The sequence below is a fragment of the Myodes glareolus genome, chromosome 24 (genome assembly GCF_982192425.1).
Source record: "Myodes glareolus chromosome 24, mMyoGla1.1, whole genome shotgun sequence".
In the NCBI taxonomy this organism is placed as follows: domain Eukaryota; kingdom Metazoa; phylum Chordata; class Mammalia; order Rodentia; family Cricetidae; genus Myodes; species Myodes glareolus.
The window spans coordinates 4922075-4948981 of NC_142049.1; the positions used below are offsets into that span (position 1 = coordinate 4922075).

Below are 26907 nucleotides of genomic sequence, written 5' to 3' on the forward strand. Positions count from 1 at the left end.
AAAAAGCTCTGGTTCCTATAAATAATACTTCTATTATGGAACTAAAGAAAAATAAGAGAAAAGAAAAGGAAGGGGAGAAGGAGCAGGCAGAGGAGCCACAGGAGGCAATTATTCTATTTTTCTAGACTGTTCCTATGCTTATATCTTCTAGAAGCCAGACACAGCTTAATGACTGAAGATGGAGATATGAGGCCTTATTAGAAGGCAGAGGGAAGGATTGCTATTTAAATTGAAGGACCAGGAAGTGTAGCCCCATATAGCCTGCATACACATATAAGCACACGATAATACATGTGATATAAAAATATTTAATGTTGGCTCTTTTCAAAGATGGCTCTTATGTTTGAGAAACATGCTTCTAGCCTTGATACCAAGTTCAATCTCCTGATCTCTCAAATGGAAGAGCAAAGCTTTGCAAAGATCAGTCATTATCCTCAGAGCTACAGAATAAGCGCAACGTGGAGCGAAAACTAAATTTGGGATCTTTGAGCCCACGTCTTACATCCTCTCGTTTCTTTTTGAGTCAGCCCTTCTTAGACCACAATGAAGCTAGAACTGGAGAGTCCAGGCAAGGGTGCTAAAGAAGGGATTTTTTTTTCTGAGTGTAAAAGTTGGGATTTTATGACAGTCAGCCCCTCTTTCCTATCTCCATCTCTAGGAGACAGGAGCAGAGTGAAGCCTGCAAACCTGATACTCAATCTCCTGCTGCAAACTTTGAAGAATAATTGTTATTATAGACAGGAGGCATGACAATGATAGGCGTTTAAACCTCCTGTTGTTAAGAATTTTTAGGTCAATAGCAACATTTTAAAATCAATTCGAGGGTTTGCTGGAAGACCCAGCGGAGAAACTACAATCAGCGCAATAAGGTTAGATAACCCTCGTCATGTTAATAGTTACCGAAAGCTTGACATCCATCCCTTACATTGATTCTCACTTACAGCGGGGCAAAAAAGAGAGGAGAGGGGAAAAAAATCAGGAAGGACAGAATAATACATAATCTCACTGAAGCATCAAATTAGTATAAATAATGGTTAAGAAGAATCGCTGCTATTATTGGAGAACATGTTGAAAATGAGGCTTCCAAGGTATTTGCTGGCAATAAAGAGAGGCTTCAGCAGCTCCAGAATTCGGAGACGGGGAAGATAAAAAGGAATCCAGGAAGTACACCTGCGGAAAGGAAACTTCAGAGCCCTAAGCTAGGGGTCAGAGCCTTGCTCTCAGGGCAGCAGCAGCTTGCTTGGCTAAGGGAGGAATGGTGCCACCTACTGTCCGTCACTGGGAGGCACAGGGCAGGGCGGTAAGGACACAGAAAAACACATAAGTTGAATTTACTGTCCACTTCTCCACTGATTCTGTGTGGCACCACTATGGGAGCTGAGGGTTGCTGGGTGTCCCTGACTCTAAACATGAGGCATGAATTTGCCAGCCCTTCTGGCCTACAGAGCCTGTGTTGTGGAGTACACACCACTATTTTCACGATGGCCTTGGTCTCTCAACTGACAATTCTGATGAGGGAGAGGTACAAGTGAACATGGAGGGTGTTGTCGGAAAGTTCATCGATGGCTTCTCTCATAAATAAAGACAGATTTTCAGTCAAAATGTGGGCATCAATTATAAGCAACGATGCCCACATCCCTCTTTCCCGAAGCAGCTTCTTTGCTGTTTAGCTTAGAAAATGTTACATCTGTCCATTCCCAGACCGTGGAGGGGACGCAGTAAGGAAGTTTACTGCATGAGATTCTAACTGGCACAGTAAATCTGCCTTATTTGCTTATGATGGCCTAATTTCTTAGAGTCCTATAATTAGCAAGTGACGGATCTAGGATTCTAGCTCATGGTATCCGATTCCTGGCCCCATCCTCATACAAGTTAGGCATCCCCCAACAGGAGTGGTGTCTATGTAAGGAGGGCAGCCAAACATGCTGCACACCGCATATCCTTTTGCTGTTCACACTCCTTCACAGACATGCCCAAGCAACAGCCCATATCCAAGGGATGAGATGACTTAAACTGACTGGATGAATAAAGTTTTCACCACCAGCAGTGAATTAAAAGTTCTTGGTGACCATGTCATGGATAAATGTGTGATATTTGTATGATCATTTTAAGATTGCAGGTATTCCGAGAATTCTTGGAACTGAAAATTATTGAGGGCACACGACATGTTTTATTTTATTTACCTCTTCATTCTCTGTCTTTCTATTCTTGGCCCGGGTGTTATTCCTCAGTGATGTGGGATTCCACTTTGTATGCTGTGAATACCATTGGTTAATAAAGAACTGGTTTGGATGTGTAGTAGGGCAGAACTTAGATAGGTGGGGAAAACTAAACTGAATCTTGGGAGGAGGGCAGAGTTAGAGAGAAGCCATGTAGTCCCTGCTGGAGACAGACACTGGAAACTTTACCCGGTAAGCCACAACTGCGGACTGAGATGAACCTAGCACAAGAATACACCATGAAAAACTTGATTAGCAGTGCCCCAATCAGCAGGAAGTATCCTAGAGATATGGGCATATTCCTAAATACTGTTTATAAGTGTTTATTTACATTTAAAGGGGAATATGCTATAGAGACAAACGCTGGGAACTTTACCTGGTAAGTCACAGCCATGTGGTGATACACAGATTTCTAGAAATGGGTTAAATTAAGATATAAGAGTTACCCAATAAGAAGCTAGAGATAATGGGGCAAGCAGTGTTTTAAATAATAAAGTTTCTGTGTGATTATTTCAGGGCTGAGTTTCTGGGAAACAAACTAATGATTCTTTCAACACCTTAGTAACAATGTTGAATTAACAAATTAATAAATGAAGGGTCTTTTTTTTCTTTTAATGTTTGGCAAAATCCTGGGTTGTTTTCAAAATAGGAAGCTATACAGCCTGCCTTTGAGATGAAAACTTGGAGAGCTATATAACTTACTAACTTTGTTCACAGGTTCTCACAGGGGTTACAGCTTGGCAACAAATGAAGCCTTCTAATACCTACTTGGGAATAGTGAGATCTGTGTACACTTTGGTCAATTTGCCAATGGAGCAGAGAGAAAGAATCCATCAAATGATGTTGCAGAGAAGAGCTGCAGAATAGCTGGGGTCATTCAGAGACCTCCCAATGACTTTGGTTGATCTGGATGGGAACATGGCCAGGTTTCCCTGAACTCTGCTGTCCATGACTCTTTCCATTGATCCCCCATGGAAGGTTGCTGGCCATTGTGTGATGACATGCTCACAGAGACCAGAGTGGTCCAAAGAAGAACCAGAGTAGCCTCCTAGTGGCTTTGTAGTTCTGTTGATTCTGGTCAGGCTGTGGCTACTGGCTGATTCGTAGATTTTGCTGATAAACAGACAAGCTCTAAAGCTGCTACCGGATTCAGGGTGAAATAGTAACTCTGTTTTCATCCATTTACTCACATAGTCTTCAAATAGTCACTTATTCAGACATTCATCTATTCAAGTATTAACCAGCCTTTTCATTCATCACAAGCAGAAGGTTGCTTGGTGACATGTGAAGGAGCGAAGCCCTGACTTAGATGTTCAGGTGTACTTGGCGTGAGATGTTGGACGGTATGTTTCCAAGAGCTTATCAGAAATCATCAGTGTTCTAGTACACGCCAAATACAACACAATCTTAGTCTCTTTATATCCAAGGCCTTATTAAGGGTCCTGAAAGGGCCACAAATACATTAAGGGTAACACCATCCAAAACAGGCTCTTCGCATTTCAAAATTGTTTCTGTGTTCCTTATTTCAATTACTAGGGATTTTAACTACCTGTCTACTTGAGGATATACAGAAGGATGTTGCTATTATTTAGCTGTAAATGTTTTTGTTTATTCCTCTTGTAGCCGTGGCTGGCCTAATATTCACTACGTAGACCAGGGTGGCCTCAAACCTGCAGTGACCTTAGCCTGTGCTTTCCAGGTACTGGGAGAAAAGATATGTACCTCCACCACTAGCTGTAGTTAGTTCTTATTTTCCTTTTCTTTTCCATCTCTTATACAATTAATTAAAACAGTTTAACAATTCAACCACCTAAATATTTTGTACATTCATTCTGAATAGCACACCTCTGGCCCACTGTTTTTAACCAAGGGACTGTTTTTGAATTGACAGGATCATCTCAGATTCGATCTAAGCAATTGGCAGCACGTGGATATCAGATCTGTAGTATTCCAGCCCTCTTGAATATTAATAATCAAGACCAGTAGCTAATATCTAAGAGGTAAATAGCTGGGGATGCTGCAAAGTTCAATCCCTTGCTTGCTTAAGAAAGGACTTCCTGGTTAGGCATAGGGTCTCTGGTTAGACTAGGAAAAGCATAGGTTTATGATTAGCTTGTTGTCCAAGGGAACTGAAAGGGGTAAGGTGAACTGCAGAAATATTCCTATGTGGATAAGACTGATGTCATATTAACGCTCAGGAATTTGTTTATTATCTGACCATCCACAGTTGCCTGGCTGGATTTCAAATTGGCTCTGTAAATTCCAAGGCCACAGAGCTGCCATTTGTTGATGGAGGAGGTTTAGAGCTATTTCCCGAGAATTTTGTCATCTCAAATAAAGCCACTCTGTCTCCCCCCTTCTCTCCCTATGTGTGCGCATTTTGTTTTATTTTTGTCAGAAATTGTGCTTCAGTCATTTCTCCCTCTCACAGAGATGAGAATCCTTCCAGCACCCCCTACAGTAGTAAGTATCCTGGTCCTCTCCTTCCCGATCTCCATTGACCATTGGCCGTGCAGGCTGCTGTTTGCACCATGATAACCCTGTCCATCACATTGTCCCTCTTGAGCTCCTCAGTGACTGGCATCCCCCCTTGTATGCCTTTCCTAGATACCCGTGCCTTGGTCTGCATGTCCTTCAAGTCCATGCTGAAAGCAGGCTTCCATCTTCTCAGTGAGACCTGCCCTGAACCCTGCCCCTACCATGCTATGCCTGCTCCCTCTTCTAGGTTCCCTTTTTGCCTGGTAGGTCATAATTTGAATATATAGATATAGAATTGTAGATATGCTTATTTTATATATGTATGTATTTCACATATTTATGCATTGTACCTTTTTAATGTTTTATATCTTTATACAAAAATGACAGGCCCTAGAGGGGCAGAAGGCTCTGTGAATGTACTTCTAGTTCTAGATAACTAAATAATATTTGTAATGTGACACATGCTTGATTAACACTCACTGAGTTAATTTCTTATCCTCCCACAACTTCCCCATGTCTCCCCTGACCTTTTATTGCCCCGATACTGTCACAGCATCTATTCTTTTTGATTCTAGGAAAGGAATCATCTGGCTTCAATTTTATTCATAGTGGGAAGAAGAAAGAGATGCTGCAGAAAGTCAAAGAAAAATGAACGGAAAATGGCATCCTCATGGTGGCCTTCCTCTACTGAGAATAGTCCAGTATTTTTCCACTGCTTCTGAGATCAATTCCAAATTCCTTAGCATAGCTTGCAGTGCTGCCTGCCACACCTTTACACTCTTTCTCTCTCCATGTCTTTTTTATATGTTGTGAATACAGAGGCCTTTATTGCTCTGTTTCTGAGGTGTGTCTGTCTACAATAGGCATTCTCAGTCTGCAGGTTGCATTGAGTAATTCCCATTCTACCTCAAGGGCTCTGGTTCTGTGGGAACCAGTGACATTCTCACCAGTTCTAGCTGATCGCTTCTTTCTCCTGTCCAGAACACCAAGGCCATGCCTTTGCCAGAGAATTTAAGTCTTGATGACAGACTACAACTCTTTATGAAACTCTGAACTGAGCAAAGGTAGACTCACATCACCATATAGTCCATAGTGAGGCATATTTAAGCTCATGATCATTTAAGGGGATAGAGTTCTAGCCAACGCACACATTATGATAGATGCCAGATGCTTTGCCAAGATTTCCTGAATAAATGAGTTAGTTAAGAGCCTCAGATATCCTTGAACTTGTGCTATGTCATAGCTAGCTGGACTTGGGTCTTTGTACATACTCGGAACTTTAGACTTCATTTAGTCCTCTTACAACTCTCAGGAAAGAGTAGCATTCCTTTCCACTGAGTCACAGACACACTGAACAGACAATCTCTCATGTACATTCCTTTTAAATCTCAAAGGCTGGACCACCATGCCTGCTGCTCTAGTCCTTCTCCTGCCTCTCTATTGCTTCACCTTTCTGCCCTCTGCAGTTCTAAAGGTCTGGGCAGTCCTGGCTTAACTGCTTGCCACCTGTGGGACTATGTGTGGCTTATACAACACAAGTTAAATTTAGTTTTCATATTGGCCATGTAAAAACAACAGTCTGTCTTTGCAGGGAAGCTTTCCTGATTCAAATCAATAAGAGACATGAAGTTTCCATTCCATTCCCTGTGGGTCGCATGGCTCAGATGGAGAAGCTGAATTACGAGCCTGGTTTACACATGCTTCAATAACTTATAGCCTGTTAATACACTGCAGAACCAAATCAATAGACTTAGAGAGTCTCTAAAACACACTCTGTTTCCTATCAGTTTAAGGCAGCAGAAATGACTTCTGCAGAAAGAGAATTCTGCAATAGCGTAAGAGACGACCCCTCCATCTTTCGACCACTCAAGCTGGGTCTCAGTGGAAGAAATCTGTGTGACCTCCCTCCTATGGTCTTGTCCTTGTACCATAAGTGATTCCCTGTACTGGAAATTTGACCAAGCTGTATATTAAGCCAGCATTGCATTAGGAAGCTGAAATCGTCCAAAGGAGAGGTAGAGAAGTGTGAATGAGAGGGAAGGGGTGGTAGTCTTTTATTTTGAACAGCTAATAAAAGTGCCTTCCCCTTAGCACTTAAAATTATCAAGTCACATTATGATATGCAGGTGCCAGTCTTTGTCCACACCCCGGTCAGAGCAGGTATAACTAAGGGTGAAGTGACTGGTGACCTAAGATATCACACATTATCAGAAATTAGTCATCAAAGCCCAGCAGCGGATTGCAGTCTCTGGGATTTGTTTTTAGGATCTGGTCACGTGCTTCATAGTCTGTATAGGAATAAAGAACTAGGAGAGACACAGATGCCACAGCACAGCTAACACCAGCATTCTCCTTAAAATGAAATTATGTTAGTGAAAAATTTCTTGGTTAGAAAAAATACAGCATGAAAGAGATGAAGGATTATGAACAGGTGTGAACCAAAGTTAACTTTAAGGAAACTAGCCAGAAATCTCCATGCTTCAACCTCTTTCTTTTGAGTTTTGCCATTTGCTTATTTGAACAATAGAGCATGTAAAAAACATCATTTTATATAGTCACAAAAGACTGGTGTTTTGACAGAGTTAACCCGAATACAACTAATTTCAGCAATTTTACAAATATTATCTTTTCCTTATTAATGAAAACTGACTCTATTTTTAATGAAGAAAAACAACTTGAACTATCCAGGGGATCCTGGGAAAGCAGAATAAAACCAGATGGCCCAGGTACAGCGGAGACAAGCAGAGGAGATGCACCTGCCCAGGCTTGAGTTTGGTTCTCTGAAATAAACTTGTCAATGTTCTGACAGACAGCAGCAGGCATGGGCTTTCTCCAACTTCATTTCACTCCGTACTGTTTATGCCAGAATGGAGTCATTGTATAAATTTCTGTTTTCTTTAAAAATCTTGATCATAATCAAAGTGTGTGCATGAGGTAGACTTGTTTTAGAACAGTGTGATGAATCTAAAGGCAGAACACATGGGTTTCACTCCTCTTCTGGCTATATATTTTAAATGTATATAATTCAATTTATTTCTACAAGCTTTCATGACATAACAGCAATAATCCAGGCTTTCAGATAAAATTCAAGGATTTAATATAAAAGTCTTCTGAAGTTTGGGCATGCTAGAGGACTGTGTGTGTGTGTGTGTGTGTGTGTGTAAGTGTATGCGTGCTCATGGATATACATGCATGTAGGTCAGAGATAGATGTTAGATGTTTCCCTCTGCTACTTTGCACTTCCTTTGATGAACAAGGTTTCTCACTGAGCACTCGAATTATGTGTGCCTGCTGCCATGACCAAGGTATTACTTGGGTTTGGGGGATGGAACTTAGGTTTTGCTGTGTATAGTCACTGTACTGACTGAGCCATCTCTCTAGCCCTGAAGATTCCTTTTTTCCTTTCCTTTCCTTTCTTTTCTTTTCTTTTCTTTTCTTTTCTTTTCTTTTCTTTTCTTTTTTTTCTGTCTGTCTTTTCTTTTTATTTCCAAGACAAGGTTTCTCTGTAGCTTTCAAGTGTGTCCTGGAACTAGCTCTTGTAGACCAGGCTGACCTGAAGTCACAGAGATCTGCCTGCCTCTGCCTCCTGAGTGCTGGGATTAAAAGCGTGTACCACCACTGCCTGGCAAATAATGCAGAACCTAAAGATTCTGTTATTGAGTTTATTAATGGGTTTTTCTCTTTAAGCTTAGCCTATACCTACCCCCTTTGAAATCCAGGACAGGAAGGAGAAGGAGCATTAGAAACCCAGTACCTGCATCAGTGGTCACTGTCGGCAGTTTGCTGGGGGAGGGGAGGAGGTGTGTTCATTAGAAATACAGACTTGAGGTTCCACTCTGGAATCTAATGCTGACTTCCAGAGGTCGGTCAGGATTTCCATCCATGTGTGCACTGAGCTCTCCGTGCCTTTCTGACACCCGTGTAAGAATGGGATTCACATTTTTAGAAGGAGATAGCTTGTGCTGCCTTCAGAGCTTGCTCTCCTGGTCCAAACCCTTGGTCTTAAGGCCAAGGAGAAACTACAAATAGAAGTCATTCCTTCAGTATTTCTCGACTGCTGCTCCCTCTGTGGGGAATTTTAAGAGCTTAAGAATTCTAAGCCCACAATTCATATTTCCCTGATGTTAAACTGTCCATTTAAAGCAGGCCAAGGTATGATCATGGATGTTGCCTTGGCTTCCCCCTGTTAATGCTTACCTGAAAATTCTTATATACTTCATCCTTGGAAACCAAAACTTTCTCCTCATCGTCAGTGCCAGAATCTTACTTGTATGTTCTATGCATACTATCTTGTGTGTTCTGTGCATAGTGTCTTGTGTGTTTTGTGCATACTATCTTGTGTGTTCTATGCATATTTACTGTGTGTTCTGTGTATGCTATCTTGTGTGTTCCATGCATACTTACAGTGTGTTCTATGCATACTACCTTGTGTGTTCTGTGCATACTATCTTGTGTGTTTTGTACATACTACTTTGTGTGTTCTATGCGTATTTACTGTGCCCTGTGCATACTATCTTGTGTGTTCCATGCATACTTACTTGTGTATTCTCTGCATACTCTCTTGTTTGTTCTATGCATAAGATCTTGTGTGTTCTGTGATACTATCTTGTGTGTTCTATGTGTATTTACTTGCATGTTCTGTGCATACTATCTGGTGTGTTCTATGCATACTATCCTGTGTGTTCTATGCATACTTACTTCTGTATTTTATGCATACTACCTTGTGTGTTCTGTGCATACTATCTTGTGCCCATAGATTATTTCTCACTCCATATGCATTGGTACCCCCCATGATTGTAGAACCTGCCAGGCCACTTCCATTCCAAATGCCTAGAAGGACAATTCAACACCCTGTGGACTTTTCTACACTGTGCAGAAAGAAGGAAACTCTGGCCTGGGGCAATTATAGAGGGCTATACTTCAATCACAAAGGTAGCTGTGGGATAACTCTATGTTTTCTAAGGACCAGGACACCCAGATATAAAGAGAATACCCCTTAAATATTTGTTAAAGTAGGTTATGCAGCTTAATTATCACAAATCATGCCAAACACAAAGCCTATTAGTTTCTTATATCACATATAGTGGATCATTTATAGCAGATATGATCTAATTAGATGCATTTGTGTGTGTGTGTGCATGTGTGTGTGCATGTGTGTGTGTGCATGTGTGTGTGTGCATGTGTGTGTGTGTGTGTGTGTGTGCAGATGTGTATGGAGGCCAGAAGTCAAGGTGCCTTGTGGATTTTTTTTTCTGAGATAGGGTTTTTCATTTTGAAGTTGAACTGCTGATTTAGGTTTGATAGTTGTCCTATGGTCCCCCAGAATTATCCTTACTCCGTTTCCTCAGTTCTGGGATTATAGGTGTGCACCACCATGCCAGAAGGATTATACTTAAACTTATTATTATTATTAGCATCATTTTATTTTCAAACATGTTTTCTGGGAATGTGAGGCAAGCTCGTTACCGACTGAACCATCTCTCTCACCTATTTATTTCTTTTCTTGGCAGGAGTTGCGACTGAGCCCAAAAGTGTCCAAATTCTACCCCATGAAAACAAAAGGCAAAGTACTAACTCTACATTTATAGAAACATGAACAAGAAGCAGCTCTTTGAATACAAAGCCTGATAATTATACCAATGTCGCTGAGAACTGGTGCTGGGTTTGGCATTTCCGAAAGAAAATGTGTGAAAATAAAGAAAACTGTGATTTTAAATGACCAATTTACACTGCCCACTGTTTCTGCCTCTCAAGCCTTAGTACTGCTTCCAGATAATATTTCCCCACTGAGACGCATATCGCCAAATGAATAACAGATGCAATTTTGTCCACATCATTTGCAGTGTCCAGTTTGGTCATTGCAAGCAAGTCTAGAGATGGCAGACATCATTCTATTTCGGATCGTGAGGTAGGTGCTGTGACAACCACCTTGCTGTACACAAGAAGACAGCAGGACAAAACAGAAAACTGTCTCGTGCACTTCCACAAAATCAGTAAGCAGAGTAGGTTAATAACATCAGCCATCCATCAAAGCAAATGGGAGCCGAAATGAGCTTTCTCTCGTGAGACGGACTCAGAAGTCTGAGGCAAGCTCAGAGAGCCCTTCCCTTGAGCATTCTCTGAGCTCCCGGCATATCGTCCACACCACACGATAATGCTCTCTCTTGGCTGTCCTCTACGCGCCCAAGACCAGCATCTACAATTGGATTCCCACCGTCAAGTTTGTCCTGCTTCCCTGACACCCACGACACTTAGCACAATCTGTATCATAGCCCATTCAGATTGAAGCACACCATCCCACCCCTCAGGGTTCAGACTGACAGCCTCTAGATAGAGGTCACCAACTCAGGGGACAGAGAAACCAATCCTCCCGACCCTGGACAGCATCTCACAGGCTTCCCTCTGCAGCCCTCCTCTACTGCAGCTCAGTTCGAGTCACACAGTGACTTATGATTAATATCATTGCCCAAAGAGGGGGAAAAAACTTCTTTTCTTCTTTCTTCCCCTTTGAAAATACAAGAATATAATACATCCTGAAACCGTCTTAGTGACTTAAAAAGAGAAGCTTATTAAAGTGACTTTTAACAAAAGATGCATGAATAAACCAAAAGGTAAAAGAAGTTGGCAAATGTTCAGAATCAATGCCATCACTTGCAATAGTACCCTTACCTTTCAATGAAAGAAAAGATCAATTTCAGACCATCTCCTCACTCCTCCACAGAAACGGCATCTGCCAAGAAAATGGTTCATGCCTGTTACTTATTTGGTTCTAAAGAGTGGGCTCCACAGCTTTCAGAAGGTACTATCAGCTCACTTTCTAGTGCTTCTGGTTAAGCTCTGAATCCAGCCAGTGCTTAATGAGACGCTAGGTAGACTGGCACTGGTGATATCTTGACTGCAAAGAGACCGGGGTCTTTATTCTTGCCCTGTTCCAAATGTAGGTGAACTTGAGTAGTTACACAAACCTACACAACGGGGTGGCACTGAGTAGCACACAAGACCGAACGGCAGGTATTTTTGAAAGGGAAAGAGGGAAATAAAGGAAAAAAGGAGAGCGAAAACAAGAAGGGAGGAAGAAGGTAAAGAGTAGGAAATTGGAACACTGGTGTAAATGAAGATGCTTAAGTTCTGCCTGGCGATAAAACAGCAGAGGCCATATAAAATTAGGGATGAGCACATTTACAAAGCTAATCAACTAAGCCACATATGAGGATCACTTGAGCCACCTAAGAATCATCCTGGTGACATGCCTATGTCCCAAAACAATTAAATCAGAACCTCTGGGGTAGACCCAAAGCCTCAATATTTCTTCAAACCTCCCCCGTGGTTCGACTGTGCAGGCAGGCCTGAGAGTCAGTGTTCTGTAGATGGTGCCTTTGCATTAATCTCTACCTGATCATCAGTTACCATGGAAATATGTCTACCAGCTGGGTGAGGGTTGTCCTACCTCCAGGTTACTTTTAGAACTAAAAATAACTGATACTTTCGAATCACTTGGAGAATCTTTGTATACTCTGCAGAAAAACTGAAACCCTCCAGTATGATCCATTCTTTTCTATATCTCCCTCCAGGTCTGCTCAGTGCCTTCCAGCTGGGATCTGCTTCTAGTCACAAAACCGAACAGTAGCAGAAGAGCCACTGGTCACTGGCTTCTTGTTTTCTGGGTCGGATGTTCTCTAAGGCTATTGCTGTTATATAGTTAGTCAAATTCCAGAAGGCTTGGGTTTTGCTAGGGTTGGACTTTTCCTAATAATCAATAGCCTATATAACTAAGAAAGTGTCATTACTGGTCAAAGGAATGGGACCCAAGCCATATCTCTAGGACTGGGAGGAGACATGACATCCTGAACTGCCCAGTATGTCATTAATAAATACTTACCCAAACCTCTCTCTGGGAGCCTTAAACTTTCTAAGATTGCTTTCTAGCCAGAAGCTTCAAAGAAATGAACAAGGATACAATATTTCCCCAGTAAGACTACATCTAATGGTGCTTATAAGTCACTTGGGCAAGAAAAAGAGCAAAACAACTCGAGGAATCATTGCAGATGTTAGAGACCTGAGAAAAAGAAAGGCTGGCTAAAATGGGAGATTGATGCATTGGTTCGTTCGGCCATTGTGCACTCCCACCCCGGAGAAGGCGCTTTGCTGTACTCTACAATAAATTCTGCCTTCCTCTATGCTACTTGGTCTCTCTTTCCACAGAGATCACATGGCTGAGGGACCCAGGGAGCCCAGAGTTAACCATTGCTGCTGTTGCTTTTGGGTAAGTACTATACAACTCTGGGGAGGGAGACAATAGGCTTCTGTCCACATAACATCTGTACCGTTTTCTAACTAAGTGACAATCACTTAATTTTGAGTAAATTAAGTATTTTTTATTGGTATAATGAGAGTAGTAATACCTCAAAATGGTTTTGAAGATAGGAATTCTGCTTGTAAGTTTCAACTATGAAATCATATACTGCCTATAATAACAATATAGTTTCTATCATCTCTTTGCATAAAAGAACAAAAAAATTAAGATTAAAGGTGATTTATACACATATCTTTTCTCTATTGTAACAGATTACTCCTGATTATAGGAGTCTTTATTTTTTTCCATGTCATTCTTTAATGAATTGTATCTCCCAAATGTATAAAATATCACATTCTACTGGGTCTTAAATGCATTAGTGAGGTTATGTCTTGAGAGAGGGTCCGCATTATGTTAGGAAGTTTGAGTTTCCTAATCAACAAATGAGGTAGTCGTTTCACTGAGCTTTGGCAAGTGACAAGGCCTCAACACGTGGTTCTTGTGGGGATGAGAACCATGTGATTAAAATCCAAACACTCCCACAGCTGAGGCTGCAGTTGAGACACACACCTCCGTGTTGTTGCAAAGGCTGTTACCTTTGAAAAGGAAGAGAAAGAGACTTCAAAAAAAGAGCAAAACAATTCATTTTCCATCTAATTAAAGTCATTATAAACAGCCTCCTAGTGCTTAACCTTTTCCCCTCCCAAATCCCAATGTTTCAGCTAGATGTTCAGATGCGGAGCTTCAGTGAGGATTTTCTTAATTGCCTTTCCATCACTAATGGGATTCACTTCATTATTACCTCTGCCAAAAGCTGCCTCCCACTCTCGGCCCCATGCTGGGCCATTTACATGCCTATTTATAATGTACAACTCGCTAAATGCTGAAGTCATGCCACTTTCAAAGTTTAGGAAGCTAAACTGAAAAGTGGTCCCTCTAATAGGAAACACCAATTTAAGTGATACTTTTCTTATATATCTATAAACGCTCTATCTTAACCCCTTCCTCTTTGCTCACTCGTATCAAGTTTTACCATCCTTTATTCCTTTTCTCCTGACCTCTTCCTCTTCTTGCTCATCTAATTCATGTTTCCCTGTAGCATCTCTATTGCATACCCCATTGCTTCCTGTCTGTCCTCACAATCACAAAGAACATCTTAAGCCATTGCCTTGTATCTACAATCACCTCACCTTTTATCAAGTACCAATATCCATCATGTTTATTTTGTTCAACACCAATCAAAATGTGTGATCTGGGTTTAATAGATTCCAATTGAAAGATGCACACAACAAGGTTAGCAGAGAAAATAGGATGGTGAAGAACACGGTGTTTATGGACAATAGAGTTAGGGCAGGGGATCAGCCCATAACATTTGGGTAGAAACAAAGAAGCCCAAATTGCTCTCTTGTCAGAGAAAGGACATAACTCAGAATACGGCTTTGATGGGAGGGTGGAGGTGGGGTCCCTCAATGAAAGAGTGGAGCAGGAGCTCCAGGGATCCAGACATGCACCCAATTACTCGCTCTCCTTTAAAATAGAAGACTTTAAACCCTGGAGTCCAAGAGAATGAGATAGCAAGGGCTGGATAAAAGGACCAGGCTGCGTCTCAGCAGCTCCCTGAGAGATAACCAGGGCTCCTTAGTTTGTCTGTAATTTTGTAGGTTTGTAGCTTGTGAGGCTCAGTTGCTTGTGGTCCAGTGAATTCTATTTCCTGTGAGAAGTAAAATGCTGGGGTCTTTTTTTGTGTGGACGGTGGTAGAGTAAGAACATTGTTGAGGACAGGAAAGAGCTATGGGTGGAACAAGAGATATCCCAACAACTTAGGTGATTTCCGAACCTTTGTTTACTGAAGTACACAATAGATTGTTTGTCTCTAATTAGAAGAAAAGGCACATCAAAAAGTAGCTGTTGACCTAGCCTCTACCTTCAAAGAGTTTATAGCCCTGATGGAGAAATGTACCAACTCCAAAATAATGAACAGCGTGTAACTAAAAGAAAAAAAAATCAATTGAAGACCAAAAGTTTAGGTATAGTATGGTGCCTGTACTAAGACTAACATAAGGAGGACTCTATAGAATACACACATGCATGAGCACACACATGCATCATGAATATATATATATATATTCATGAAGCGTATATGACACTCAAGATTCCATGCTTGATACTACATGAACACTTGACATAAGACTGATTGTAAGAAATTTTTAAATTTTACTTTCTTTCTTTCTTTTTTCTTTCTTTCTTTCTTTCTTTCTTTCTTTCTTTCTTTCTTTCTTTATTGTTTGTATGAAAGAGAGAGAGAGAGAAAGGGAAGAAGGGAGAGGGAGAGAACTCAGATGTGATAGATGTTATGGTACACATGCAGATAACACAGAGGATAACTTTCTGGAAGCATCTTTTTTTTCTCCTCCTTCCTGTCCTCCCCTTCCTTCTCCTTCTATTTCTCCCCCTTCTCCTTCTTCTATTCTTATTCTCCCACCTTGTTCTTGAGGCAGAATTTCTCTTATTTCTACCGTATTAAGGCTATCTGGATGTTGAACTTCTAATCAATTCTAGTCCCCGACTCTCAGTGCTGGGATTACTCTTGTACTGTATTCAGCTTTTCACATGGGTTCCAGGGTCAAAGTCAAGTCACCAGACCTGTGAGAAAAGCATTTTTACCAGCGGAGACATCACTCCTTGAAAGCGGTTCTAATCATCTACGAAAACTACTGTCCTGCAGTGAGTACAGGGGGCAATGAGAACTTCTAGAGAACAAAATAGCCACCACACCATCACTTCCTTCACCAAATACCTTCACTGATGAACCTCCAGGGATAAATCAAAGCCATCTGGGAAGGTTCTCTTGTTCTTTCTTCTGGTCAATTATTTGACATTTTTTGGCTGTTTGTGCCAAGCAGATGGTACCTACAGAATAGAGTGTAAAGCATCCTGGCCTTTTGGTTTGTGAAATTGGGCCTTGGCCAGTGAACATGAGGACAAGAAATAGGAGCAATGGTGGGAATGGAAACAGAGAATCTTTTGTTGTCCTTCTTTGCTGTAATTGTGTCTCAGTGTCAGCTGTGACTATAGCCAGAATAGGTATACCTTCTCTAGGTTTCTTGACTCTGGTTCACAGCTTGTTCTAGAATTCTGAAATCTCGTGAGGGCTGGAAAGGAAGGAGAACTTCCAGGCTGGCAGCAGCTGAAGAGCTGATGAAGCTCTCTTTACTTACAACCCTTTTCTCGTCATCTCAAAACTACCCACATTTCTGTAAGAGGCGCTGAATTTAAAACTGCTTCCTTTGAACAGTTAGGGTTGACTCTTCCTGTGAAGAGGTGGCTGGATCCTCTGCTGAAGGTGAAGATTGGCTGATACACGTGGTAAAGAAAGTGGAAGGTGGATTAGGAAGACAGAGCTATATATGATCGGCAGCGCTTATCTCTCTATGATGGAGACGAATGTGATGCTGGCAGGAAAAGGAGAGTTGAATAGGAAAGTGGGAATACAGGAGGCTGTGAATGTTATTCCAGGGAGTTTCTGTGCAATCATGTAGAAAAGTGATTACAATATATTAAATAAGTGATAGGAAAGGATGTTAAAGTATGTACATTGTAATTACACCTAGGGAAAAGAATATAATTAAATACATCCAAATGATAACGGGCTCTTACAGGTTTGCAATACAGAGTCTCTTGTTCCTCTCTGCTTGGCAAATAGCTTAAGATGGATAATGTGTATTTGGGATGTGAGGTGCACTTTTAAAGAGGACATGTGCCCAGTAATCTCCCATGTGAAATATTCTTCAGAACTCTGTTGAAATGCATGCCTCTGATTGGCTTGCATCCTTTGTCAAGACAACAGCACTTCTGTGAAAATGGGCAGCTGAAACTCTCTCAGCCAAACTCTCAAAGGACAGGGGAGAAACAGACACAGACTTTTTGTAAACATACACACACAAAAAAAAAAAACCCAAAAAACAAAAACCAGAACTTCTATTCTTGTGATCAAAGTGACCTGGAGAGAAGACCACTTGCCCAACAATATCATAGCAAATATGTATTAGGGACTAGAGTATCACTTGAAAAACTGTCCCCATGTGTTGAGACTACTTCTGTATTGATTCTGAGCAGAGGTGGCAGTCTATAACACGAGAATAGTGCATCTCTGTTTAGGATACGCTATTCAGGCAGTAGTGACTTTCATCTCTTACAGTTCAGGAAGATGAAACTTGAACTGACAGGTATTGCCAATTACCATATAGACACACAATGCTAATTCTAATGGCCACAAGAATAAAGAGTTGAATATGTTGGATTTTTATCATTATTTCTTCCATTCCAAAACAACATAATTGTTACTTTTGCTCAGAAACATAACTCCCCCCCCAACCAAGTCCATTGTTACCTGAGAATATATTCGGTTCAACTGGGTGGCTTTGTGCCTCAAATTTTCTATTATCTTTGACAATGTGCCTTATAATCCTTGACACCTGAGAGTCAAGAGAATAGTATGCCAAAAGAGAGAGTGCTAAGTTCTTTACATAGGACTTAATAAAAAAAAATCCTCACAACTCTACGAGGTAGATAATAATACTATTGTTTATTTTCCTCTCAGGAAAATTGATGTTTGGTGAAAGTAGAGTGTCTGGTGGATATGACACCGTTGCTAGTGGCAGAGCTGAGATACTAAAGCTCTTACTTCCATAATCATGTTTTAACCACATTTAGTTCCTGATCACAATAAGATAGAAGTCATAAAACACAAGCTAAGATCATACTTTAAAGTTCCTCATTATTTTCTGTTTTTACAAGTTATCATTTCATTAACCTTCCAGAGAATTGCCCCCAAAGAAGCGGTTTATACTGATTTAAGTTTTCAATAATTGTGTCTGTCATTATGGGTTAATGGCACTGTGATCTTACAAAGAGGTCAATCTCCCTGTTTCTCCGTAATGTGAATCTGTTCATTAACAATGGACCCAGCTAGGGTTCTCTTGTAATTATCCACTTCCCTACCCTTAGCTTTGGGCATTGTTTTTAGAGTTCTGTGTTCAAGCTTGCACCATGCCTTATTTTTGGTTTGATGAAAGCAGTAGTGTGTTCCATTGGTTAGGATTATTTCACAAAATAAGTCAATTAGGACGTATAATGGAAAATTTTCAACAGGAGAGGGAATCCTTTAATCTTAAGGGGAAAAGTAACAAGGGAAAGATATAGTTCCTGCTTTGGGGAAAGATCTGCGGAGAGACAGCTTGGAGGGTTGTAGGCATCGAGAGGAGAGATCGAAGAGATGGTATTTATATACTAGAACCCTAGCCTCTAGTCCCATGTGGTATGGTGGCCTGGGTTTATGTTGTAGCAGATAAGATGGAATATTTGGTGACAAGGGCAGATTATGGAATCTAACACTGCCACCTGACTTCATGTAGATTCTTCGGTTCCTGGGTCAAGCTATTGTCTGGGTGGTAACATCTAACTCGGTGGCAGAAGGAATCTGCAACAACCAATGAGCCACAGGCAGTCAAGACAGTGCACAGTGATGATGGCTCACGAGGATCAATCTTCAGTAACCTTTCTGTGACAATCACACAGGCATGAAGGAGCTTTGTACATGAGTGTATGGAAGCCCAAGAGTTCCAAGAAGGAGCATGGCACACCCAAGCTCTGAATCACGTCACTGGGGCCTATTAGTTTTCAGCTTTACCTCTGACTGTGTGACCCTAGACATGCTTTCTACCTGTCTTCCTTTATTTGGTTACCTGAAAAATATTTTAAAGCTAAATTTACCTGTTTACATTAATTTAGTTGATAGATTTATACCCTATGTGTGTATACACACGTGTGGTATATAATGTATTACTTGCTCTCTAGTTAACACATTTCATCTAGTCAATCCATTCACATTTCTTATTTGGTGAAAATCAATTCCCAGAGAAGAAGAACAGTTTTTGCAAAGACAACCTGGTTGTAACCCATCAGAAAGCCCATTGAGCCTGAAATGGGACAAACTAGATTGGGATACACACTTTACTATTTGATGACATTGAATGTGTTACATATGTTCTTTAAGCATCAATTTTCTTCTAAAAATAAGGAAAGTGGTCAGGACACTCTTTATAGATCTCTTTATTTATTTCCCTGAAGCAGAAGTAGAGATATTCAAAGCAGAAATATAATAGATTCCTGCTGACATGTGGTATTTTGGAGGGCTGTACTCTTGGTATGAGAGAAGAATCCCAGGGAGTCCCCAAGTCTCAGTTTTGGCGGTGAAGGCTCTGGAGGGCTTGAACCACAGGTGTTCAGACTGGCATGTCTTCTTGGCATTCCAGACGACACTGCCACGATGCTCTCTTCCCTTCCCACCAAACTCAAAGGCAGCTGTGCCTGACAGTACCATTTTGGGACGAATGAGCATAAATATCATGGTAAGTGCTTCAAAGACCCGCCAACAATGTTTTCTACAATGGGAAATTCACACAAAATTCATAGTCACATCGGAAAAGACACACATCTTAAAACTGATAAAATGGGTTCGCATTATTCTCATAAAATTATTTCAAGGCACGATTATTACCCAGACACACTGCATATAACACAGCGTCCAGGACTGATGCTGGTGTTCTCTGTACCCGTGTCTTATCTGTATAGAGTGCAGGGGCCACTTAATAACGTTGTATCTGTGGAACCAATTTTGCTGTAATCATTACATCACACTGCTGTGTCTGTCTTAGTTCATCAAAAATAATTTGGAGTATCCTAATTTTCAAGGCCTTGCAGTTGCAATGGAAACATTCAGTAGATTAATAACTGTTATAACTCCTTTTTATTTTTGAGAGTTAGAAAAAGTGAAAATTTGCCCCATTTTATTTTTTTTTGTTATCAGCTACAATTTCTGTTTTAATCACTTCATAAAGTTCATCAACTCCTTTGTCACTGAAATATTATCCATGTCAACATTCTGCCACTCTGAGATTTAGTCCAGGATAAAGAAGGCAAAGGAATCCCAAAAGGACCCATTTTTTCCATGCCTAGATTCTTGTAATGAGGATGATAATCATCTTGCAACCTTTTGTTTCCATGCCTCAGTAACAGGGAATAATGAGTGATTGACTCATTGAAGACCACAAAAGGCACATTTCTACCTTTCTTATTCGTAACTAATTCGAAAAGAACAAAAGGGTGCTTGGAAGGGAGAAGAGGGAGGAAGCAGCTGCTGTGCTTATGGATGCAGCATCTGCCCATTGCACACCAGTGCTTCCATTTGATGGGACCTGTTTCCAGTTCTCCGGCCCAGGTATGCTAGTGGGACTAAGACTTACTTGTGGAAGCAAGATTAGACTTCACGAGAACAGACAGTGCATTCAGTAGGGATTAATCTCAAACTTCTTTTGATGAATGCATATTACGCAGTATTGAGGATATTTTCAGAATGCAAGGTACCCGGACAGGCAAAATACTTATTTTAAAACAGTGTTGTGGAGGAAAAAAAACCTATTTGATTCCATGAGAACTTACTGAGAATAATCCATATGTTTTGATAGGCTTAGAGGTGGGAGATAGAGTACCCATACTTCTTTTTAGGCATTTTTTTCTCTCAGACAACTGAAACAACACCCTCTCCTTTTCCTCACCAGTTATATAAATATGTGAACACATATTAGGTATAAGGCATTGAAAGACACACACACACACACACACACACACACACACACGCACACCCCGCAGTGTCTGTTACAAGGTCTTCTTCATAGTATATCCTACACAAATCTCTGTCAACAATGCTATTAACAAGAGTGATTTAGCCAGTAGATATTTTTCTAGTATGTTACATGTTAAAAATCTTTTGATTTGCATACCAATTGGTTATTAATTATCTATTTAAAAATAATAGCACTAATTTCAGCAGTTTGGTTTAAGAAAATGTCAAGTGATTCATTAGAGAAAAATTGTTTTTCCCCTCAAATAACTTGATTAATAATTTTCTGATTTAAAAAAGGAAAGAAAAAAAACATTTTGAATAGTTCCTGATAAGTTTGCCAAAAAGATGAGATATTTAGATGCTGCTTAATAAAAATGTGATTGTTTAGAATGCACCTTTGCTTTATATTCTATTAGCATTATGAAAAACATGAAGACTGAGCTTATGGAGAGAATATGGGAGTTTATATTTGAAAGCATGAACTTAAAACTTTAATTTCAGCATTACCTTTGCATTAAACACCCTAGATGACTACATTTTCACTCCTATGTTAGAGTCAGAACCAGCCTGAGCTATTGGAAAAGCCAAGAAGAGAGTAGGCATGGAGTGCTTGGCAAACTATATGATATTGTCATTGAAATATTTATTATTAGATTTCTATTAGAGTAAACATAGAAAAAGGGGTTGGTCTTTGTCTCACAGTCTGCTCTGACTTGAGACAACTTAACTTAATGCCAACTTGAAAATCCTCAGCTAGTCCAAGTGGGGCCACGGTCTGAAATTGCACTATCAGAGATCCTAAAAGTGTTTCTCATATTTGAGATTCTTTCTTGCAAATTTTCAATAGTTTTTTCGACGACATCATGTAACGAAAACAGAAGGACTTTAACTGACCACCTGTTCCACTAGCTCTTCCACACATCCTTCGTGGAACCAGAGGCTAGAAAACTCTGTGCACTTGGAATGGTGCCTGGAATCCATCTAAATATTTTGTGACATGAAGAGATCAGTCTAGAATATGTCTTTCCATGTCCTGAGGAAGACGTAGCCTTTCAAGGGACACCAAGCCTCAAGTGCAATGTAAGCACTGTAGCTGTCACCTGGGCTCCATTGCTTTGATTCTAGATTTATAAACAGAGATCATTAAGATGCCAACAGGATGACTGGAACTGGGACATACACCGTAAACATTTCTGGTAGCTTCCTCAATATCTATTTTCATCTTCTTCCTTGATAACAAACACATAATTAAGTTCCCGGTGGCCATATGCCCAGTTAAAACAGAGAAATTTCCCAGTCTCCTTTTTAGTTTATGATACAGTTCCTAGTGACAGTCTAAAAGAAAGTCACTTGTCAGGGACTTGGAGAAAAGCTTTAGTGACACAAACCGAAAAAGGCATGAACCCCTGTGAAATTCCTATCTAGACGAGGTAGGCACAGAAGCCCAACCTCATAACTTCAGGCAAACACGCTAGACTCACAGGGCTTCTTGCTACAGAAGATAATTAAAATGATGCCTGGTTTGACCACTGCAGTGGAATTTCTGATATGACAAAGTAAATGCACATTGGAAACAATGCATGGACTTCATGAAGTAATAGATTTTCATCAGTATCTGACATCCCGTGACAGATCACCAGAAATGATGCTTCCTTTGCTTTATTTCTTGTCAATATAGAGAGCATTAACATTCACCCATGGCAGAAGTGCATGAGTGCTAAGTAATTGTCTTGATTATGGTGAGAATTTGTGTGTGTGTGTGTGTGTGTGTGTGTGTGTGTGTGTGTGAAGGTCTGCATATGTCACAGCCTGTGTTTAGAAGTCAGAGGACAACCTTTCAGAGTCCTTTCTTTCTTTCCATTGTTAAGTACCAGGGCTCAGGTCATCAGGTTTAAGTGGTAAGTGCTTTTACTCTCTGAAGTATCCCACTGGACCATTTATCTTGGTTATTAATGGGATGGGGGCGCAAATAGAAGGATGCAAAGCCAAGATATGAGAAACAGAGAGGTGGTGGTAAATGTCATGTGTCATGCCTTCAGTACAGAGATGGGAAAATGGAAACTAACAGGGCTTCAGTAGTGTGGAAATGACAACAACCTAACTCTGAGTCCAGAGCTGTTAAATCATGATGACAGCATGCCATTTCCATAGTGTCCTGCATCATGGGGACAAGGTAGGGTCTCAGAAGAGAAAAATTATGTATTTAGTTTATCAGTGTATAATTTAGGTTTCCCTAAGACTTTCATCTTCCCATAAGATATGGAGAAAACAGAAAACAGAAAAATATGTGGATTTCTAGGAAATTTACTCATAGTGCCCCAAACTGAAGAATTCTGAACAGTTTTCAGTCCAGGGTAGCTGTGGTGGTTTGAAAGAAAATGCCACTCCAAAGATGTGGCCTTGTTGGTGGAAGTGTATCACCACTATGGAAGTAGGCTGAGGTCTTCTATGTTCAAGCTATACTCAGTGACACAGACCACTTCCTATTGCCTGAGAGTCAAGATATAGAACTCTCAGCTTCTTCTACAGCAGGATGTCTGCCTGTATGCCACCAGGAGACACCATGGTGATAATGGACTAACTCTCTGAAAATGTAAGCCACACAAATGAAATGTATTTTTCTTCATAAGAGTTGCTGTGGTCATGGTGTCCCTTCACAGAAATAGAAACCCAAACTAAGAGAGTAGCTAAAACTATGAAGAATGTATTAAGTAAACATCCAGTAAGCATATTTGAAGTCTCTCTCTCTCTCTTTTTTTTTTTTTGAGTTAGTTGTTTAGACTCTTGGCCCCAAAGCTACTACAACTTCCCTTTCTTTCCAGATTCTTGACTAACCTTGGGTTGTTAGTTGCTCTCCTCTGATCCCTACTTCATGCAAACACAGAACAGAAATGACACCAAACTGATAAAGGAAGCATCAAGAACAAGCAGATCAATGGAGCTGAAACATTCAGTCTAGCCCACATAGTAGGTTCTCAATGAAGCTACTGGATGGATAGAAGCATTCATTTTAGTCTTTCCATTTCCAGTCTGTCACAGCAAGCAGAAACCCATTTCTAATCAGTGAACTACAACCGTGTAATAAATATGCAGGAGCGAATCAAAACCATGTGTCCACATGTTTATGGAACAAGAAAGCTGTTGAGAACCGAGCATCTCAGCTGTGTCTGAGCTTTCTCATTAACATTTGTTTGCTCTTTTGTTTTCTCCTAGCAGACAAGTGGTAGCAGGTGCCAAAGTTGAGGGAAAAATACGGGCTAACAAAAAAATAAATGAGATTATAAATATTGCTTTGTTAACTCTTCTAGTCCCCGAAAACATTGCAGCGGTAAGAAGCACACAGCTATAGACCTGCAGCAAGTGTCTTCTTAACAGAAGAGTTAGAGCTTCCTACCTTCTGGCATTACCAAATGGTGTTGTTATCCACAATGGTCAGGCTGAACCACTGTGCCATAGCCTTACAAAAATAATCGCAGAAGACTCTGGGCTGTAAGTAAGTGCATGATTCTGGGTTGGCGAGCTTTCTTAGCTGTCAGGTACTGTGTGAAGACATCTGACGGACAAACCTGGTGGGCTTCCTAGCAGCAGGATACTGGACGGGCAGACTTGGTGGGCTTCCCAGCTACAGGACACTCGAGTAGCAAACCTGGTGGGCTTCCCAGGTGCAGGAGACCAAGGGGCAAAGTGGTGACTAAAGCATCAGATAATGGGTTTTAAACTGGGTGAGGATAATAGGACAAGAGCTGGTGTTTTCAGATTTCAAAGGAAGCATCATCTCATCTGGAGGCGGAGTTACAGGCAGTTAAGCTACCGGATAAGGCTGAAGGGAACTAACTCAAGCCCTATGTCAGGTCAGCAAGCGCTCTTAACCACTAACCCATCTTTCAGCCCCCAGACTTCCAATTTTTAGCAATTTAACTGCAGTCTGTTAAAAAAAATCCTTACAATGGATTATATATGATACCTGGTCACTGTAGTGGGAATAAGGTTTGGTGGAGGATGGAGAACTGAACTAAGTAGTTATATAGATTTGAAGTAGACTTCCCTCCCCCCACAAACCACTTTAATCTCATGCCCTTATTGGCTGCTCAAGGAGTCATCTCTAGTCACTCAGCAATGAGACCAGTCTGGTCAGACAGAAAAAGGAAGATAGAGCTATGGCTATTTCTGTTCTCCAAACTCTGGCTTCCTCCCTATAGAATGTATGCATGTGGCCATTTCCTTCTCTGAAGTCTGAAGGGCTGAAGTGATCCAGTCACAAAGAGAGTCTAAGGCATCATCAACTCAGGACAACACACCCACTGATGTGAATATTTAGGTGAGGACAGGAATCACCAAGCTAGTAGATTATGTGTGTCAAGTTTAAAGCAGGCAGAGTGTTTTCAACATCATGTACATGGGTCCATATAAATTTCCCAAGCATAAATCTATGCAGAGACACAAAATATATTACCTAGCCTTTTCTGAAGGCTTATGTATATATGTGTTCAAACATTATCCCCTCAATTCCTTCAACAGGTCTGTATAGGTAACATGGAGGTGAGAAGCCTCAGGTTCAGAGACACTGTGGAAGGAGACTGTGAAACTAAGATTTGAGTTGTTTAATAGCTTTATAGATCCCCTTGACTATTTATACAGTTATACTGCACATCTTTATATTCTATTCATCTGTAAAATGGGTCCTCTTTATGTCTTAAGCTAATTTTTTTATTAACAAATAAGGCTTACATTGTTTTGTAAAATGTTGTCCAGATATCATTATGTCTCCCACTAAAATGCACGCACAATGTATGTACTAACACATTTAGTAACTGTGAGCAATTTGTGTAATATCTCTGAAAGCAGCTCTGCAAGAAGTAATCAGAGGTAGGAGATGTATTTATGGCCTTTGTTGGAGTTTCAATACAACTCCTTCACCTACACCAAAGAATCATATATAGAATATAAATGTATACCCAACTTGAAATACTACACCGCTTCTCCATTCAAGTCCAAAATTCATACCGAACATCCAGACTTTGAATTACTTGTTTACTGGAAATAAAGACACAAATAAAAGACCCTTCTGAAAAATATTGGCTAAATTTCAAAATCGTGGCTGTTAAGAGAGGTCTGTAGTTAAACTAACAGAAATAAAGTTGTAATGTGTATCTTGAAGCTTTATAGTAATGTGTCCTTAATCATTAAAGCTTCACAAGTTGTTAGGTAGTCATTCTCTCTTTTCTCAGCAGAGAAATTTGTGACTCTCTTTTAATACCCAGGGCATCTTATTCCTTTCATATACAATGAAGTTTCATACAAGACGGTGGATGATAAATTCTAGGCTACTTAGTTTTCAAGGGAAGAATTCAATTGTTGATTCTAAAACTCTTGCATTTAAAGAAAATAGATGAAGTTTCCAGGCCCAGGGGCAGACAGACCTCTTGTAGAGTCATAAGCTAGTTACAACCCGTCCTCGGGAAAGTTGTGAGTTGTTGAGGAGTTCTCCTTAGGAAGCAGCGGCAGGTAGAGTGGAGGAAGGAGTCGCGGGTATTCGAGAGTGGGCTGCAAGTGAGATTGCCTGGGACACATGCTCCCCTGGCAGGCCATAGGCATAGTCGGAGTTGGTAATATGAGTCTTGGGTCTCTAGCAGATGGTTAAGGTTAGCAGAGAGGAACACAGGTTCTCAGGTGAAAATGGCTGCATGAATCTGGAGTCCTAGCCCGGAAACGGGGGTTGGATGGTAGGCTGCAGGGATTTGTGGATTGGAGGTTCCAGTCTAGGTTTACTACATAAAGAAATAGCAGCAGAATTATTGTTTAATACAGGTCTATATTATCAGGCACTATATCTGTTCACTTCAAAAGGAGATCTATAATGTCTTGCATTATATATACTAAATATAAAACTAATATGAAATATTAGTTGATATAATATTCTATCTTGCAAAAAGGTCACCAGTAGTTTCAGGCCAAAAAGATTGTAACTGGCCTATTTGTCATCAACTGGCAGATTGTAACTGTCATCAACTGGTAGATTGTAACTGTCATCAGCTGGTAGATTGGAACTGGCCTATTTGTCATCATAGAGCCTTCACGCAGTACCTGATGGAAGCAAATGCACACTGATCCACAGCCAAGCACTGGGCAGAGCTCTGGGAGTACAGTTGAAGAGAAGGTGGAAGGACTATATGAGCTAGGGAAGGGGGTCAAGATCATGGTGGGGAAACCTACAGAGACAGCTGACTTGAGCT

At 40.7% G+C, this 26907-nt stretch overlaps 1 long non-coding RNA gene across 1 annotated transcript; it reads right to left on the bottom strand.

The window, feature by feature from the left end:
* Positions 1-19085: 19085 nt before the first annotated feature.
* Positions 19086-24333, bottom strand: LOC148117946 (uncharacterized). The gene is made up of 2 exons (XR_015736264.1): positions 24241-24333; positions 19086-19433 (listed from the first exon to the last, which is right to left on the bottom strand). It is a non-coding gene; the product is annotated as an uncharacterized LOC148117946 (long non-coding RNA).
* Between the last annotated feature and the right edge of the window lie 2574 nt (positions 24334-26907).